The sequence below is a fragment of the Agelaius tricolor genome, unplaced genomic scaffold (genome assembly GCF_023055355.1).
Source record: "Agelaius tricolor isolate 1412-34295 unplaced genomic scaffold, bAgeTri1.0.p SCAF_21, whole genome shotgun sequence".
NCBI lineage: Eukaryota > Metazoa > Chordata > Aves > Passeriformes > Icteridae > Agelaius > Agelaius tricolor.
Window position 1 is genome coordinate 3185185 of NW_027269281.1, and position 17456 is coordinate 3202640.

At 43.6% G+C, this 17456-nt stretch overlaps 1 long non-coding RNA gene across 1 annotated transcript in view; it reads left to right on the plus strand.

Annotated features, from left to right (window-relative positions):
- Window positions 1-11770, plus strand: part of LOC139598966 (uncharacterized) — a 31429-nt gene extending 19659 nt beyond the window's left edge. The window contains exon 3 of the long non-coding RNA XR_011682101.1: window positions 6278-11770. This is a non-coding gene — a long non-coding RNA (uncharacterized lncRNA). The remainder of the gene's footprint in view (window positions 1-6277) is intronic.
- Window positions 11771-17456: the final 5686 nt, after the last annotated feature.

Below are 17456 nucleotides of genomic sequence, written 5' to 3' on the forward strand. Positions count from 1 at the left end.
GACTGAGATTGAAGCCCCCCCCCAAGGACTGAGACCCTTAAAATTCTAACACAGGGGTGCTGGGCTGACTGAAGCAGGATGTCTGCCAAGTGTTTCCTGCAGGTGTGTTTGCTGGACCAAGACTGGTTTCCTATAGAAACCAGTCCTGAAACACTGCTGGGACTGGTTTGTCCTGTTTGGAACTGGACGGTTTGTACTTGTTCTCCACGGACTTATTCTCCACTGTCCTGTACCTGTTCCCCTCCTGGTGGAGAATTATAAAAGACCCCTGAGTTAACCAAAGATTTTGAGATTCTCCCCAACATGACAAGATGGATCTATTGGCTGGACCACAAGGATTTTGTCTGTCTGTTGGTAGCTATTCACCCCCCCCGCCGCGTTCTCTCTCTCTCTCTCTCCTTTATCTCCTTTCTAATCCTTCTATCACAATTTGCTGTGGGCACTCAATAAAAGGTGCATTTGTTTTGATTAATACTGAAAGTCCCCTGCTGTGTGTCTTTTGCACTCTGAGATCAGTAAAACGAACCATCGCGACCCCCACTTGTACTAGCAGATCATGACACCCTGCCACTTCCACCGTGTCATCACCCATATTACATCTCCCTGGAATCTCCACCACACAAGTTCTCTCTGCCCCAGGATCAACCACAAATTCCAATACTTCCTCTTGGGGGCCTGCTTCCCAAGTTATCAAAGGCTCCAGACAGCATTCCTCCTCCAGAAAACAGAGCCCATGTCCTTCCCACTCCTTCACTGGGCACATCCCCTGAAGCACCTCCAAGTCTCCCTCTAAGTGAGGGTGCCCTTCCCTGCTACAGCAGAAAGAGGCATCCCTAGTCCCTTCCCAGGACCCTGACCACACCGGGGCTCTGCCCTCCTCCTGAACCCCTCTCATAGACATAGCGGGAGCTGAAATGACCAAGGGAGCAGAGACAAGAGCGGGGGTCGGCAGTGAGGCTGGAACCAATAAAAGGACAGAGTTAGGAGCAGAAGTCCACAGGAAAGCTGGAATCAACAAAGAAGCAGAGGTAGGAGCAGGAGCAGGCAGCTCCAGTCATGGTGGGGATGGGAGTGGGCGGGGAGGGCTGGAGCTCCTGCCACAGGCAGAGAAGCTGATACAGATAGGGAGACTGGAGCTCCTGGCATGAGCAGAGAAACTGGAGACAGGGAGAGGCAACATTTCCAGGGGGTCCCAGCCCCTTTCTCTGGTTCCCCATCTCATTTCCCCAGGGCCCTGCCTGCACGTACCTTGCTTCTGTCTCCCTGCTCCAATCCATTCCCCTGCCAGCTCGAACACCTCCCACTCTTCACAGCACAGAAAAATCCTTCCTTTCCAACAGTATAATACAATCCATCTTTCTCCAGAAAATAAGGTTAAACTTTAAATTAATAATCCATATCACATATACATTCATTCATTCATTCATTCACACTCACTTTTATTTCTTTATTATCTCACTCATTCTCACTCACAAGACAACAAGGTACCTTTTACTTCCAAGTCACTTTGTTAATATCCACCCATGGGTATTATAAAATCTCAAATGTTATTGGCCAACCCTGGATTTTCTTGGGTGTCCCTCAATCCCGCAGTGTTGTCCAACCCTGGATGTTCTTGGGTGTCTTATCCCTCAATCTAGCAGAATTTTTAGGGGCCCCCTCCACTTTTTATCCCTCATTCCCAGTGGATTGTGCCAGGAAAACCCTCGGCTCCCTCTCTCCAAGGGGTCCCACCCCTTCCCCGAGACCCAGTCCCAGTTACCCCAGGGGATTCTCTCACTCCTTTTATCTCTTGCTTAATCTCTTTACTGACCGTTTTTCTCATGAAAGAACAGAACTGCAGTGTGGGAGACTCCTCACTCACACACTTAGCAGGTCTGGAATAACCAGCCTGCATCTCATTCACACACACTTTCACCCCCTGTATTTGCCCCCCTGAAAGAATACTTTACCAATCTTCTTTTTTTCTTCAAGTCTGTGCACAAGAATTTTGGGGCTACCATGATTCTTAGGGAGCCTTTTTTTTCCCTTTTCCTTTGCTTTATGTGTCTCCTTTTGTCCACTGGGTGTTCTACCTGCAAGTGCTGATCACACCAGGAGAGACAGAGCAAGGCTGCCTAAACCTGGCAGGGCACACCTCCCCCCGCTCGGGATCTCCCGGTGGTCTCAAGAAGCGAGGTGTTACATCCTGGGCCAAGCGCCCATTTGTGAAAAACACGTTCACTCTCCTGGGAAAATTTTAAAAGTTTAATAAAGGACAATAGGAGACAAGGACCATAGAGCAAAGGTTATTAGGGCCAGGTGCATCTTGGCACTCAGCCAAGAACACACCATTACCTTCGGGGATACCCCTTAAATACCTTTTCGCTTACATCAGCCTGTTGCATATTCATAGACCCTTATGCCTATCCATAAACTAGTTTACATATTCCAGGACCTATTTTACATGGCCCCTCCTTGGGTCCGCCTTTTTAGAGCATGCATGTTTCTTGGCTGTGGTTTTGGCTCCTTCTCTTTATCACCTCCAGTCTGGGCCTTGGTCCATACTTTTTCAGATGGTGAGTGCTGATAGTTGGCATATCTGTAGCAGGTGTCCTCATCCTATGTTCATTGGATGTTATCCCATCCAAGCAGGCATTTTAACACAAGCATAGCTATTTCACAACTATGTTTAAGCTTAATTAACAACAGAAATAAAAACTATATCAAAGTTACTTTAACACTACACATATAAATCCATTTTAATATTTGCTAAAAGCTAATATTATAATATGCATCTATAAAATTACTGAATAATACTGATGTGAAGAAGGGATCTGATTCAGGATGGTATAGGGATCTGGGACTGTGGGATGCCTTGGTCTGACAATTTCATTTATTATTCTTAAATCCTGCACCATTCTGTAGGTTCCATCTGGTTTCTTAACAGGCAGGACAGGAGTGTTATAGGGAGACATACATGACTCCAAAAGACCTGCCTTTAGCAGGGACTCAATGACAGGCTGTAACTCCTTCTTTCTCTCCCTTGAAAGAGGGTATTGCTTTTTAGACACCAGCTGTCCTGGTTGCTTCAAAGTAATTTGGAGAGGCTCTATGTCTAGTTTTCTGTATTTCCCTGGAGCTGCCCACATTTCTGGGTTTATTTCAGCATAAGCCTTCTCAGACATTTTACACTAAGTTACCACAGTGTTAGACTCTGTATCATTTTTTACAACACTAATTTGCATTCCCACTTTAGCCATCAAATCCCTTCCTAGTAAATTACAATCACAATTAGGAGCAAACAGGAATTCATGCATTTCAAACCTGTCTCCCACATCTATTAATAGGGGTTGAATAAAATGCACCTGCTTATCCTTTCCACTCACCCCTTGAATAATCAAATATATTTTTGACAATTTTTCCCCCTTTGGGATAAAATTTAAGGTGGATCAAGAGGCCCCTGTGTCTACCAGGAAACACATCTCCTCTCGATATGGACCCACCTTAAAAGTTCTCAAGGGCTCCAGAGTTGTGGGTCCCTGTTATAATGGGAGCCCCTGACACCCCTAACAATCCATCTCCATTAATTGCTGGACTTCCTCCTCCTGAGGATCCATCTGTCTCTGCAGACAGTCCTGCTTCCAGTGTCCCTCTGCCCTGCAGATAGCACATGGATTTCTCCCCAACCACTGTTTGGGTTGGCTCTCCCTTGCTGGGGAGGGAATGCCTCTGCCACTTCCTTGTGACTGACCCCATCCCCTCTGTCCTGGAGGACCCCTTGGACCCTGTGGCTTATTCCTCTGGGGCTGTAAAAACTGCTATCATCTTTGTCTTTGCCTTTTCCTCATCCCTTCTTACATATATATCTGCTGTGCTTTTCTAACCAATTCCTCCAGATGCTTATTCTGCCACTCTTCATCTTTCTGTACTTCTTTTCTTATATCAGGCCAGGATCTAGTAACAAATTGTACCTTCAGCAATGTGTGAAAGGCTGGACCCTCATGATCCATCCCCCCGTGCTTTCACAAGGCATCCCTAATCCTCTCTAACCAATGAGAGGGGCTTTCCTGCTTTTCCTGTTCCAATGACATAGCTTTAGCTATGTTGTTAGTTTTAGGAGAGGCTGATTTAATTGCCCTAATCAAATAAGCACGGTAATTGCAAAGGCAAGCCAGACTGGCCTGATTATTTTGATCCCACTGGGGGTCCACCTGGGGGATTGCATCATCCACGGTAGGTGCATTGGGTCTGCCCCCCTCCCCCCCGCCCCCGCTGCTTGTGGATGCTCATCCTCCCACAGTGCCGAACTTTCTGCAAAATCATTTGTTTCTCTGATGACCCAAACAAAATCCCCAAAAGAAAATCCCAGTCCTTCCATGTATAATCCGCATTTCCCAAATATTCCTCTTTTTTTTCCCCCACCCCTATGGGATCATCCAAATAATTCCTTTTTCAACCCTCTTATATCCTGGGTAGTAAATGATACAATTACAAACCCAAACCCTCCCCCTTAACCCCCCCAAGGGAACTTGGCATAGTGGCATCTGGTGTACCCCTGATTCTTGGGTCCAGGGGGCTTCTGATGTCCTAAATTGAGTTCCTCTTCTAGTTCTATGGGTTGATATGATATGCTGCCCTCGTCCCCCTGCACTGTCATTATCATCAGGTGGGGTTATAGGAACAGCATTTCCCTGATCCCTTTGCTCCAGAGGTTGAGGATACAGGGGACCTGCAGCTGGCCCTGGGTCAGCTGGCAAACTTGGAGGACAAGACGGGGGAAGGTGCTAAAAAACATCCCAATCCTCACCATTTTTCTCTTCTTCCCCTTTTTCCTCTTCCTCCTTCTTTCTTAACACATAGACCTCTCCTGATGCTTGTTTCAACCATATCAATCCACATTCCCTTTCAATCACTCCAATTCTCCTCTAAATACCACCACATACTTCAACACAAAGTCTATTTGTTCCATATCTCTGTGTATATCAATCAAAAACAAGAAAGGTGATGAGGTTTTGGATACTGTTGGACCTATTGGATACTGAGAGATGAAAGTAACAATGGGAAGAACCATAAATTCCATAGGAATTCCACTAATTGACACAAGGAAAAAGAAAAACGGGGGGGGGGGGGGGGGGGGGGGAATATACATTAGAAGGGGGTCTTAGGTATTAGGCGATTTGGGAAGTCTGTACCTCTCAAGTACTTCAGCCAAAAGGGAAAGAGAGAGGGAAATACAGCTGGGAAATTAGGATAAAAAGGAGGCTGCATCCTCCAAAAATTTTGAGACACCGCAGGGGAAATGCCCCATGGCCTCTGATACCCAAAAGCTAGGCTGGAAATAAAATCTCATAGACTGGTGTCTATGGAGTAGGTATTTGTTTATTGCAGTGCTGGATGTGAGGGGGATTTGTCTTCTTAACTCACTCACCTTTGTCAAGTGCTGTGGTATATTTATACAGTAAGTATTGCTTAGTATCACTATGTCACTGTAACATCATCACATACACACTGGAACTAATTTACATAGTATGATCTCATGGTTATTAGGTAGTTCTTTTGCACTTGCGCCTCCCCAATTCGGGGGTCATTGGGGGTTTTTGATGAAGGCTTCCAAAGTCTTCTTCGCATCTGAATGTTTCAACTTTGTCTTCGGAGCATGTGCAGTTATGGTGTTCCTTGGTCTATCTGGTCCTAATCGGCCTAAATTCTTTATTTTGTGGCTATTGGCTTTACATTTGCCAATTTCTCATTAGTACTATACTTATCTATCTCTAAAGCTATCCTCCTGGTGAGTTTCTTTCTTCTTTTTTGTCTATTCAGCATTAAGCAACTAGTTAACCGTATACTAGACGTTACATTGTATAGACAGCTATTTATATCAGGTTATACAGGCATAAAAAGTTATGATTCAGGTTATATAGGTATAAAAACTATGATTTAGGTTATATTGATATCAGGTTATATTGATATCTTATAACTCAAGCTATATAAGCACCTTGTAACTTTGACCTAAGTTATATAGGCATCACCTCTCCCTTCATTCGAATAAAGTTACAGGACTCCTCTGTCTCCTTTTTGGACATAAACCTCTGGTGTTCGTGGATTAATTTTCCTGACACTGGTTTGGGCTGGGATAGAGTTCATTTTCTTCTCAGTAGCTGGTACAGTGCTGCGTTTTGGATTCAGTATGGGAATAATGTTCATAGCACACGGATGTTTTGGTGGTTGCTGAGCAGTGCTGTCTAGGGGATGGTTTTTATCCCATACACATTTTATTTTTTTGTTTTGTGTCCAGAATGGTCATTGCCCGCCCCCTGCCTCCCAGCTCCGGGAGTATCGCGATGGGTGAGAGGCAGCCCGGGATCCTGCGAGAGTTAGGGGCCAGGGTCTGCTGCTTCCTTCCGGTGGCGGTGGCGGACTTCGGGCATCCACGCGGCGTGTGCGTCTGACTGGACATACTGTTGCCTTGTAGTTTTTGTCTGTTTCTTTTTTATTAACCCGACACCCCGTGCCCGCCCGGATACCCCGTGGCTTCTGGCATAGCTCGTGAGTCTTTGCTACACTTTGCCACTCCGGCTGTGCTCGCCTCTGCTGTTCCAGCCTGCTGCTCAGAGATTTCCTGCTGCAGTCCATTCAGCTTCCCGAGTGGCACTTAGACTGGCTGCTTCCCGTGATTTTGCAAAGGAAGGCCCTTTTCTCTCTCTCTCTTTCCCGCTTACTTGTCTGGTAAAATGGGTCCTTCTATTGCTATGTAGTGTTAGAGGAATACTAAGCCCAGGAATTAGTTCTCTCAGCAACCTTTTTCAACAGTTGTTGCATCAGCTTGTTTACAAGGATAGGCCTCTTCCCATCCTGAGAACATCTCTAAAATGACAAAGATTACTCAAAATTATAGCATTTAGGCATCTGAATAAAGTCAATTTCCAAATTTACAAATGATCCTCATGGTTTAGGAGGTGTGTAGCTATAGTTTTCTTCCCTTTCTGTCTTATACTATTTTGTTGAAAAGGTGTCCAACAATATAAAGATTTAAGAATTCGAACAATAATAAACTTCAATCCTTTGCACCTCAATGACAAAATGAAAGCCCCTTCCTGGTCATTTAAGCTATAGAAATTTTTTAATAAATAAAAATGTGTATGAATTTTAAAAATGCTAAATTTATGTGGAAAATTAAAAAAGGGAAATGACATATTAAAGTGCTTTCAGTATTAGCTGCATCTTTAGATATAACAACATTTTAATGACATAGCCATTAGCTCAGTGACTTCACTAAAACATTCAATTGCTAGAGAAGGTTTTTGATCAATAGAAAAGTCTCCCTATCTTTACTGTCTTCTCAAGAATATGTGCTAGGGAGAAATCCCTGGGAACATTGTAGGAGTTGAGCAACCCCATCTCCCCAGCAGCTATAGGGGGTTTGAGAAGTGTCTCTATTGGTTGACTGCACCTTCTTCATCCTTAAATATCTAATCTCAATCAGTGGTGGTTGAGTAGTTAATTTAGAGCATATTCACAGAATCACAGAATATTCTGAGTTGGAAAGGACCCAAAAAGATCATCGAGTCCAACTCTTAAGTGAATGGCCTATACGGGGATTGAACCTGTGACCTCGGCGCTATTTGTGTCATGCTCTAACCAAATTAAAATATTTAAAGGAAAGTTCTTGTTTTTTAAGCAAATAAGCTTGAAATCTGACCCTCCAGTGGAGGGGAGGGTCTGAATATTCTCAGCTTCTTCCCCCGGGGTGACCACTCCCCTTCACCACTTCCTGCAAAGTTCCAGGGGCAGGGTGGGAATAATGTAGGATAGCACTGAAACTGTAACCTTACCCATACCTTGTGCCCAAGTTGTTGTCATTAAGGGCTTGTTAAGTATCTTTTAAGGATCTCTAGAAAGGTTCTAGCTCCTTAGGGGGGAAAAAAGTAAAAGAATCATATTTCTTCTTGGATCAGGAACTTATCTGAGCATCCTTGAACAAACATATAGGATGTCTTGTGCCACTTACAATCATAGTGGCTGATCCTAAATTGTCCTGTCCAGACACCCCTTGTTTACAAGCAGGATGGTATGCACTTGTGTAATGACAGTAGCCATGAGAGATTTACACTGCCACTAGGTACATTAAGTGATATTTGTTCCCCAACAATTCACCAAATTCTTCTGCAATACTCAGTTCCACTACTTGGCTTCATCGGGATTAAATTTCTGTAAGTTGAGGCTATTCCTTTGGAACTGTGCATTTCACTTTTCTACCTGACTCTTCACAAATTTCAAAGTTCAAATTCTAGAGAGCTCAGCCTTAGTCTGATTCTCTCAGATTTCCTCCTGCTTTATAGAAAATATCATTGTTGATTTGATAGGTGAAAGTGATTTCTTACAGGGAGTCTTGTACATACTCTGGTAAGCATCTCCTTTCATACCCAAACTACAAATTCTAGTCACTAGGCCTTGCAGTTTGAGCTATTTATATCTTCTAATGCTCCTTTCTCCCCCCCCCCCCCCCCCCCACCCCCCAAATCCAATTGTTCCAATTAACCAAAGAATTTACTAGCACAGGTCCTGCTTTGGTGCCTGCATAACACTCTAGAAGGTTGGTTACAAATTTATCGCTGTAAGCACATTAACAAAGGCTCACTCCTCCATCACATAAGGATTACACATGTAATCTTGGGAATGCTCACAATTTGACCATATCCTTCTGACTACAAAACTATTAAAGGATGTTAGGAATGACTACCTTGTCTAACAGCTGCTGCCCAGAACTCCTCTCCAGCCACTGGAGCCCAGTTCTGTGTGTCCCAGGGACTCCAGGGTCTCTTCCCAGGCTGAGGGACATGGCTGCCACTTTCCCATTTGCAGGTTCAACTGGTAACAAAGCTGAGCTTGTATCCCAGAGATCCCCCACCCACATACAGGACACACAGAGGACATACACAGGACACTGACATGGCCAGTTACACAGACTGCCACAGATAAGGCACTGCCTTCAACAGCACCTACATATAGGATTTGCATAAAACAAACATAGCTAAGTCCCCTTCCTCCTCTTTGACTGGTAGAAATTGAAGGTCAGTAGTGAAGGCACACACACGACACTGTCTAGATTGACAAGCACATGAACATTAGTAGATCCCATGAGTACTGGCACCAACCTTTCTGTCCTTTCTGTATGCCTGGCTATATTCCAGGCTCTCTTACCTGTTTCATGGGCCTTTTATTCTCCATCTGGTCACCAAACATGCACATATTCATCCCACAGGCATTCCACATTTAAGTCATACTCCAACAGGCTTGTTTGTTTGTTTGTTTGTTTGTTTTTTGGTTTGGTTTGGTTTGGTTTTAGCTGTTCAATTTTTTTTTTCTTCCTGAGAGTCTCCTAACCCTCTGGAAAGGGACTCTGTCTCTCCTTCTGGAGACCTCTTCATACCAATTAAAAAATACATGCCACATTAAGCGGACTATTTTATCTAAGTTAAGGTACCTTCTAGAGTGAATTGTTTTGAGGCATCATTTTTTTTGGTCCCCAAATCCCAATTATCTAAGTACCTGCAGGCTTTAGGAGAGAACTGCATTTACATATAGTACTCTGGAGTTCTCTTTGAGGGCAGTGAAACTTCCTTTGATTGTCCGATTCCCGTTTTCACTTATTCAGAGGAAACAAAGCAAAGTCAGAGGGACTTATGTGGCTTGGATCCTCAGTGAGGGAGTGAAAATCTAGGCCTTTCCATGGCAAAGAGGAATAAGATAAAAGGTTTGGGCAGCTTGGAGAAGACAGAGCTTTGACTTAATCCCCTCACAGCAATCAACCATGTTTTTCTTCTCCAATGTGACTAACCATAACCAGAGACTGGAGGGACCCTCCTGGTCACTGTGTCTAGCCTGAGCCCACCATACTGGTTGAGGTTGGGGTCATCAACAGTGAAACCAAAGGAGGCTCATGCTAGAACTAGAGACAAAAGAGGGTTAATGGGGTCACTTACACCAAGAGCTCACACCATTCTTCTTTAACAGCTAGGGCTAATCGCTCTGCAGAGGGTAGTCTGGGTGGCTAATGGATATCAGAAGAGAGGATGACTCTAAGTAGTGGCAGAAATCAATGCCCAGCTCTCAAGAATCACCATTCACACAGGTGCATTCATTCATTCATACCATATTAATACCAGAAACCAACCCAGACTTTTCCTGACTTACCTCTCCTAAATTTTACCAGAAAGAGCATTATAGATTTCTTCTCTCTTTAAGACAGCAATTTGGGTCTGAACTGACCTTTACCAAAAGTTTGGATTCAGCAGTCTCAGCATGCCACAGAAGCCCACAGATGACCATTGCCCAAAGTCCCAGTAATGATTTCAAAAGGTCCTGTACCTTCTGAGTGGCACCAAGGAGTTTTGGCAGGGAGCAGTCTGTGGTTCTCCCAGGTGAAGCATGATATGTGAATCTGACTTATGGCTTCAAATTTGTCATGGAAAAAATGGAATACCATTTACATCAGATCAGAACAGAAGCTATTGGAGAGAGCACAGAGCAACAGACAAACAGTCTCTGCTGATGTGAACTCTGTCTATGTAAAGTGGATACAAGCTTTTATGCACTTAAAGATGCTGTGCCAAAGACAGATAACGTAATGTGAGTTATTAATCTGTTACATACATAAGACCACAGAACTGCTCAAGGCTGGTTTAGAATCTGCTTTCTTTAGCACAGAGACTGATCATGAAAGTTACACAGTGATTATTGTTTCAGGAGACAGGGTGAGAATTCAGTCAAGAGGCCCTGTGGGATCTCAGCACATCGTTCCCGATGTCCAGAGATACCAGGAGAACCCTTGGGGGTCTCGAAAATCCTGGAATGTTGCCAAGAGTGTTTGGTGGCTTGATTTTGATCCATCCACAGAAGTAACAAGAGTTTGAGGACAAGAGAATCACTTTAGAGTACAAGGTGTAAAAGAGACACATTTAGAGGGTGAGATACAGACTTTAAGGTTTTTGGTACAGGGGGGTTATGGAGACAAGATGGAGGGATCAGGGCGTGTCTCGTCCTTCTTCTTTCTTCTTCTTGTCCTCCATCTCCTGTGATGATGTTGGCACTTGGAGATTGGTTTATGGTGAAGGTGCACTTGCTAACATGGGTGAAAAGCATTGGGAAATAAAGGTAAATATTGTGTACGTAGATTTTAGTATAAAAAGACATGACCGCCCCGTGGGTGGTCAGAGAGTGCCTGTGACTGCTTGCAGATCAGACCTCTGTTGGGCAGACAGAAAATTTTGTAGATAAGAAATAATAAACAACCTGAAGACTGAAAAGCTGAAGAGTCCAGACTCGTCCTTTGCATCGCGTGCCACCCAAGAACCACTCTACCCGTGTCGGGGCAGAGAAAGACAGCCGGACCCGACAAGGCCCATGAGACAGGATGAGAATTGACTCAAGAGACCCACCCAGGCCTTAGCATTTCTACTTCCACAATAGAAATGAGTAATTGTAAAATTCAGAAAAAAGGATGATCGCTTAAAAAATTGAGAAGAGACATACCTTCTTTGAGAATGATGTAAAAAATATTTTGAGAGAAAAATCTATATATTTGGAATTATTTGAAGTAGAATTTCCTATTCTTATTTTAATTTTTATTAGTCCTATTAAGCCCCGATGGATCTAAGTGGAAAGATATCTGTGCAAATTAACTACATAGAAGAAAATATTACAACTTTAAACCGATTTGATAATTTCCTTGTAACACTGGCAGCTACAACCCTCCTACCTATATAACAGATGATTATATATTCATAAGCTGAAGATGTTTCTAAAACATTCTACAAATATGTAGAGGCGGGGAAAGAACTTGTACCATTTAATTTTATTTGTGCCAAGGCCTGAAACAGGTTTGATTTTTTCCTTCAAAGATAGGCACATGAAGTTCCTTCCTTTGAGAACACAAATTGACAGCCCAGTCAACTGAGATAAAGACCCAAATTTAAGGCTCGTACCACAGCTTATCCTGTTCTTCTTTCCAAACAAGTAAGTATGCAAATGTTGCTTGACAGAACAGATAAGAGTACAGTATCAAGAAGAAACAGCCTTCAAGTCACAGAATGGTTGAGGTTGGAAGAGACCTGTTGAGATCATCTAAGTCTAACTTCCCTGCTCAAGCAGGGCCACCTAGAGCTGGCTGACCAGGACCATATCTCCAAGGCAACCACTCTGGCCAACTTGTTTGAGCGCTCGCTCAGTCACCTTCATAGTAATAAAGTGCTTCCTGATGTCAATACTTTCTTAACCATCATGGGTAGGATGGTTCTGAAGAATTACTGTGGACTTACAGTTACAGTGTTCTGGCAACAGATTTTATGAGATAAAATTATTTGGTGGCCAACCTTTAGAAATTAATTAATTTAAGATTATTCTGTCTTGCTTTTAGCAGCAATTATCCTGAGAACTCTTTCAACCTTAGATACGATGACATACATTTTGTAGTCTGTTGTAGTGCACTAAATAGTTTATTTAGTTGTTGTTTTGCACTGGCGTTTGGTATTTTGCACTGAATAGTATGTCTGTATCACATGGTTTGTCCCATGCTCCCTTCTCCCCTAAGCCCCAGTGGTGGTGGTTTCTCCCTGGTCTACTCCTCCCCTCGCCCCTCTCCTCAGTTGTATCCCATTGGCTGTGGTCCCTCTCCTCTGCCCCCCTTCCCCTGGTTTTAAAATCTCCCGCCATTAGGCATTCCCGCTCTTTCCCTCTCAGATGCCTACTTCTTTCCCTGACGGCTCCTATCCACAAATAAATTGGGACTCTGGTCCTGAGAGGAAAGAGCACCTCCTGTCTTTTACTTTTGTCCTTGTGAGACTGAGAGGGGCCAGGGGTCCAGAGCTAACTGGATCGGACCCTTGAAAGGCCCCAGGGATCAGTCTTACAGTAGTCCTCTATGTGAATACTGAACAAATGCCCATTAAACTGGCGCAGCCTGATTTTGAGAATGGCTGCTATGTGAGAGAATACATACAGCTCATTCAGATAGTCAGCAGTGATTTGGAAGACCATTTCCTGCTGGTTGACATAAGGATCATTGACTTCAATTCCCTGCTCCTCACAGGAATACCTAAAACTAAATCATATGACTAAGATCATCCAGAAGCTCCTTGAACTCTGACAGGCTTGGTGCCATGATCACTTCCAGTGACAGAACACCCTCTCAGTGAAGAACCTTTTCCTAATGTCCAATCTGAACTTCCCCTGATGCAGCTTCATACCATTTCCACCATAGAATCATAGAATCATTAAGGTTGGAAAAGACCTCTAAGATCATCGAGTCCAACTGTCAACTGAGCACCACCATCATGTTCACCATTAAACCATGTCCTCAGGTGCCATATCCACATGTTTTAGAACACTTCCAGGGATGGTGACTTCACTTCCCTGAGCAGCCTGTTCCAATGCTTTACAATCCTTTCTGAGACAAAAAAAAATTCCTAATATTGAATCTAAACCTTCCCTGACACAAGTTGAGGCCATTTCCTCTCATCCTGTTACTTGTTACCTGGGAGAAGAGACTGACCCCCATCTCACTACAACTTCCTTTCAGGGAGTGGTAGAGAGCAATAAGGTCTCCCCTCAGACTCCTTTTCTCCAGGCTAAACAACTCCAGTTCCTTCAGCTGCTCTTCATAAGACTTGTGCTCCAGCCACTTCACCGGTTTTCTTGCTCTTCTCTGGACTCACTCCATCAGCACCTCTCCCTTTGCTGCCCCTCTTGAGGAGGTTGCAGACTGTAATGAAGTCTCCCTTCAGCTTCTCTTTTCTCTTCTCTTCTCTTCTCTTCTCTTCTCTTCTCTTCTCTTCTCTTCTCTTCTCTTCTCTTCTCTCCTCTCCTCTCCTCTCCTCTCCTCTCCTCTCCTCTCCTCTCCTCTCCTCTCCTCTTCTCTTCTCTTCTCTTCTCTTCTCTCCTCTTCTCAACAAGCCAAGTGGCCTCAACTGCTCCTCATAAGTCTTGCCTCTGAGATTTTTTACCATATCAGTCCCCTGCCTCTGGACACACTCTAATATTTTTATGTCCTTCTTATGATTAAGTGCCCAAAACTGCACACAGTACTTGAGGTGGTGCTCTACCAGTGCAGAGTGGGACAATCACATCCCTCGACCAGCTGGTGATACTGTGCCTGATGCACCCCAGGACTCAATTGGCCCTTTTGGCTTCTAGGGCACACTGCTGACTCATATTCAACTTGACATCAAACTGAACCCTCAGATCCCTTTCCATGGTGCTGCTCTCCAGCCTCTTGTTTGTACATATAGCATCCAGACCCCCCCAGTTTGTACATATAACCAGGATTACCCCATTCCAGGTGCAGAATCTGGCACTTGCTCTTATTAAATTCCATAGAGTTGGTGATTGCCCAGCTCTCTAGTCTATCCAGATCTCTCTGTAAAGCCTCTCTTCCCTCAAGGGAATCCACAGCTCTTCCTAATTTAGTATCATCATCCAACTTACTTAATGTACATTTGATTCCTGTGCCCAGAAAATTTATAAAAACATCAAAGTGTACTGGCCCTAAAATTGAGCCCTGGGGAACCCTACTGGTGGTTGGCCACCAGCCCCGATGTGACCCCATTTACTATAACTCTTTGAACCCAACCTGTAAGCCAGTTGTTCACCTGATGTATTATGGACTTGTCCAGCTGTATGCTGGACATTTTGTCCAGAAGAATACTGTGAGACACAGTATCAAAAGCTTTGCCAAACTAATAAAAAAACCCCACCACATCTACTGGTTTCCCTTGGTCAATTAGATGTGCAACCTTGTCATAAAAGGAAATTAAGTTAGTTAAGCAGGATTTTCCCCTCATGAGCTCATGCTGGCTATGACCAGTATATTTATTACAGCCAAATATTACTCGTTATGTAGATGGTATAATGGGCCGCATACAACAATAATTTTATAGGTTACAAAATGTGTAAAAGAGCTGCAAGTTTGCATGTATTTGGGTTACAGGGATATATGGAATCATAGTGACCATTAGTGATGCATTGCAGAAAAATAGCTATGGTGCTGTGTAAATTCTCACATTGTGTATTGACTCCAGTATGCAACATCTCTTATATCCCTAATCAAGCACTAATGCTCAATATCTTGTAGCCCCATGACTACAAGGTGCAGAGAATCATTGGTGATATGGGAGATTAAGGGGAAACAGGATGAGGAAGGGAATTTAAAGAGCATTGCCCTGGTGGCAGCATGCAGAATGAAGTGTGTTCAGGGAAGGAATAAAAGTGAAGCAGGTTGCATTCTAAGGAAAGACATATGTGGGGAAGGGTAGGGGTCCATGAGAAACATTGCTGAAGGGAAAGGTTGGCACAAGGCAGCTGGTAATGCACATACTGGTTGTGCATGTGCTGAGTCCAGCAGGCCAAGTGTATACAGCAGTTACAGAAAATGTTCAGCTTTGGCAAAGAGGGCAGTACAGCTGCTGTCATAGCCTCACCTACTTTAGATGGCAGCAGTCAACAAATACCACGTTCAGCAGCATCTCTTCACTGTTACTTTCTGATGGAAAAAGAAATAGAGATGGTGATAAGCTGTTTGGACAAAGTAGAACTTCCTGTTCACTCTAAACTGCTTCCAAGTAGCAGGAAACAAACAGAGTGGAAAAGCAAAGCAAATCACTGAACAGAGATGCCTGCACAAAACCCCCTTCATTTTAGTCACTAATTGGATGTGACATCAGGATGTCGGTGAGCATGATCCACACGGGAGACAGATATGCTGATATGACCACACCCTCTCTTCCCTCCTTCTCCCTCCCACTCGTGTTTCGGCCTGGCAGTTGCTATCCATTTAAACTATCAGCCACCACTATAGGTTCCTTCCTTGCCCACTCCGACATCGTATGATCTTACATCCATGGATAGTCCATTGTCATACTAGTGCCACTTTGCTTGTTGGGGATAGAATGCACCCTCGCAAGCCCTTAGTGAGGTGGGGTTTTAATACGTTCCTACCAACCTTCTTTTCTTTCCTCCTTGAAGAAACAGATCCTCCTCCCCTCCGGCCCTAAAAGCTGTCCGTCATACGGTAAGCCCTGCCTCTTCCGGGTCTCTTCGGCTGGGCCACTGCTTCCTTCTTTCTTGCTCGCTCTCTCTCTTTTGTGAGTTATAGCAACTGTTGCCTTGTGAATCAAGCGCCATAGTCACCGTAGTCCTGGTGACTGTTACTCATCAACAACATCTGCTCTTCCACCGCTTTCTATTTGCTTCCTAATCATCACCTACAGCAGCCACCACCAGCAAGAACAACAACACAGCTTTCCACGATTCAGGTGAATGTAACTGTTCTGTATAGACTTGCAATTCTACCTTTCTATTCCTTTCTTCTCCCCCCCTGCCTCCACCCCAGCTTTTACCTCCTCCCTCCTTGCAGCATCCAGGCTGGGACTGCTGCATTGGGCTTCGCTATTGATGGGGGGGGGGGGGGCGGGGAGGAGGGAGAGAGAAAAGCCTCGAGCGCTTTCTCTTCCTCAGCCTTTCTTCCTTCCCAATTCATAATATAGGAAGAGACATCATTTCCAAAGGGGAAAAATTATGTAAATTGCCCTGTGGTTGTTTATTATGAAGAGTATTTATTTTTAAAAATTATAATTAGAAGTTATCTAACACGCTGCAGTACTTGTAGTGTTCCAAAGTATCTTGTACATCAATAGGGAAAGGCCTATGTTACCTGTAGTACACATTTAGAGATCCTTTAAAATTATCTTGAAGGTGTGATTAGTAGTTAATAGTAGAGGTTGAAGGGCTAACTGGTACTGTGTAAGATTCTTTTGTGTAAGTGCAATTAATTGTCATGTCTGGGTGTAAGTGTAATTTAATTTTTTAATTTATTTTATGGCTGTACCTCTGAATTCCTAACATTCTCTTCTCATCAACTAGCACTTTCATTTTATTTTAGAAACATATTTGTTCTACATGGAATGTTTGATGATATTATTTTTTCATGCACTGATTCAGAGCCTTTTTTAATTCTTCAGCTTGTGCTACTTGTAGAATTTAACCTGCTAGTATAGAAACGTCTAAGTTTTCAGTAAACTCAAAGGAGCTGTGCATATTTAGAGCACACAATGCTGTGTGTTTGTCTTACTTTCTTAGAAACATATTTGTTTCTGAAGAGCTAAAGAAATGTTGAATGTATAGTTTGAAAGGAATAAGAGCCATCTACCTGGCTATGCCTTCTTAATTAAGGTGGCCCTACCATGCCATGTTGCTGATCCATATGGTTTCTTGTCATTCAGTTTCTGTATCAAGCTGTATTATCTCAGTAGATGATTTAAAATAATTTCATAGTCTATTAACCCTAGCTTATACTGTGTTGGGAAGTGTACCTCTTCTTACAAAAAATGTACATGCTATCTTTCTCATGAGCATAGCGTCTTTTTGCTGCCTAATACAAGTTCTATGTGGAAAAATGAGAGAACATATCTACTATGGGTTTT